This window comes from Haliaeetus leucocephalus, unplaced genomic scaffold (assembly GCF_000737465.1).
Source record: "Haliaeetus leucocephalus isolate CR32 unplaced genomic scaffold, Haliaeetus_leucocephalus-4.0 Scaffold555, whole genome shotgun sequence".
Taxonomy (NCBI): Eukaryota; Metazoa; Chordata; class Aves; order Accipitriformes; family Accipitridae; genus Haliaeetus; species Haliaeetus leucocephalus.
Window position 1 is genome coordinate 16787957 of NW_010972991.1, and position 2737 is coordinate 16790693.

Consider the following 2737-nt stretch of genomic DNA (forward strand, 5'->3'; position numbering starts at 1 on the left):
GGGAAGGTGCGGGCCGCCCCGCCCCGCCCCGCCCCGCCGTGCGGGCCGGGGTCTCCTGGCACGGAGGCGGGCGGCGTGAAAAATCCTTCCAAGCCGTACCCGGCACTTAGGTTTTGACAAAAGTACTCGGCGTGAGCTCCGCAGCACGCTATACCGCGGCGGTTTACGGGCTGCCGAGCGTCGGGAAGTGACCCTGTCCCGCCTGTGGAAGCCGTTCCCAGGCTCGTTGCCACCCCGCCCCCCGGCCCCCCCCCAGCCGCGCCGCGGCCGGGGGGTGCGAGGGCTCCGCGGGCGGCCCGGCCCCGGGCTCCGCGTCCTGGCCGCCAGCCTCCTGCCAAACGCCCGAACCCTGCTGAGGCGAGGGGTGCGGGCCCTCGCGAGGTGAGGCTGGGGCTGAGGAGGAGGAGGAGGAGGTGGGTGCTGGAAGTCGATGGGGAACGACTGAGTTCAACGAAGGAAAGGGAAGCGATTTCAGGCATTTGCAAAGGAAAGGGATGCCGAGGCGAGAACGCAGGGAAGTGAGGGTTCAGGCCAGGGAGGAGCACCGCCGCCGCGGCTCTGGTGCTCGGGCTAGCGCTCTCTTCCAGAGACCCGGCTCAAGGATGGGCGAACTGTCCTGCGGCACGAGTACGCGTCCAGTAGCGCTTGCCTGTCTTCGCAAACACGGGCCTGAGCTGATGAGACCTAACTGTAGAAATGCTGCAGGTTACTAGGCAGAGGTGACGGGATTTCTCTGCGCGGCACCACCCGAGCGAGGTCTCATCAGGCTGCTGTTCAGCCGTGCAACTCGCTCCGCGCTCCAGGGCTGGAACAGGAAACGCCAGATGCCGAGACATGCAAACCAGGTTTAGAAATGGCTTGAGGACGTTCAGGCAGTGCTGCCTTTCTGCTGGTGTGCCCCAGGGTAGTCCCTGCAGAGTCAGGCACGTTTACCCAGAGAATCCGACGGTGGATGGTGGAGAATGTGAAGCTGCACATGGTTGTTCAGAGGACCACGAGCATCTAAACCCCCCCCCGCCTTCGTGCAGATCTCTTGTGTATCGTTTCCTGTGTCACCCCACAGAAGCACAAAGCCACTCCAGATTCCCTTGCGTGAAACCATTTTAGCACCTGTATGAGTCATCAGGAGGATTCTGCCTACCTGCCACAGGTCCACATAGCTCTGCCATTTGAGCAAATGGGGTAACTTGATAGATGGAATTAAATTTGCTGTACAAACAAGCAACTGAATCGGGAGGTGACTAACATTTTCCCAGCAGGTTTCACAGGTGATGTTAAATGAAATGTTGTTTGCAGGTTGTGGAAGTTAATGTGCTCTAGTGTATGAAAACACTCATCTGCATTACCCTTTGTCATCGCTCCAGTTCTCATCCTCCAGCTGGCTTCTGTCCTAGTCTCTCTCAGTATCTCCTTCCCACCCTAGAAGTAGTACATTTTTCTTTTCATGAGCTCTGAGAGGCCACACACTGTGTGGGTCTGGCAGTGAGAGCACCAGGAACATGCAAGAGAGACAGTCTCCCCACTTCGCGTCTGCAGAAGCCAGTCTAAGGAAATCCTTGCTCAGCCCTCGATAAAGTTGCCGAGTTGCTCTCTGCTCTGGAACACCATCAGTTCCTCGGATACGCTGAAACCTTGCAGGGACAGGGACATGTTCAGTGCAGATTCACACTCCAGCAGATTTCTGCTGAATTCTCTTTCCTTTCTAGTTTCATTGACTAAGCCTATAGGCATTTTCATGGAAACGGCAGCAGAACTCTCTAGGACCATCTATACCAAGTGAAAAGTCTCTACTTCCCAGTAGGTAGGGGTTGACAAATTCTTAGACAAGCTTCTGTTACAATTTTAATATGGGAAAACCAGCATGTCTAACATGACTTTCATGAAAGCTTAATAAGAAATTTTGCTCAAAAAAACAGACAAAAATCCAAAGTGTGGAAATTTCAGCCAAACGACAGAGATTTGTCAAAGTAACAACCACCTGAAAATAGGGTTTTGTGAGGAGCTTAGCAGCCTTAGCTGTAAGCTCCGCTAGCATCACACTGTATAAATATGGCACTATATAAAGTGGTGGCTTAGTTCCTTCCATCAGAATGCATTTTCATACATAAATTAAATCTCTGAAAGACAGATATGGCTAAATAACATTGTTTTCCTTACTTAAAGACTCTCCTGTTTTTGTTAGATGATGGGAAAAGGCAGAGAAGAGGAAGGATAAGCCCTTTCTTCAATCACCTTATTAATATACTTTCTTTGCTCACAACCTAGCTGCTAAGCAAGTTATTCCAGAGGTTGGTTCTCAGTGCCGCGATCTAAATATATTTGTTTCTGGCTCTATAAAGGTCTTGAATAACCAGAGTGAGGAATGTGAGCATTCTCACTGGTATCTAGCAAAGCACCTTTAAGTATCATTAAGTATTTTAAGCATGTGCTCAAATATATTGCCAGTTAGGGATACAGCTACTTGGATATGTAAGTACTTTGCTCACCTGGCACTGGAGATACTGTTAACATTTCAGTTAACGTAATATTAATTTGCTGACCTTTCTCCAGCACCGCCTCAAATGATTATAGTTTAGCAATTTTTACTACAAAGAGTTTAAGTAAGTGATTTAGAGCCTTGTTTAAACCCTAGGTCATCTTCAGATGCCTTTCGATTATTGTAGCAGAGGGAGTTTCAGCAGTGGCCAACGACAACTCCCTTCCAAGCTCTGCTGGCTCCTACCGCCTCTGCGACAGA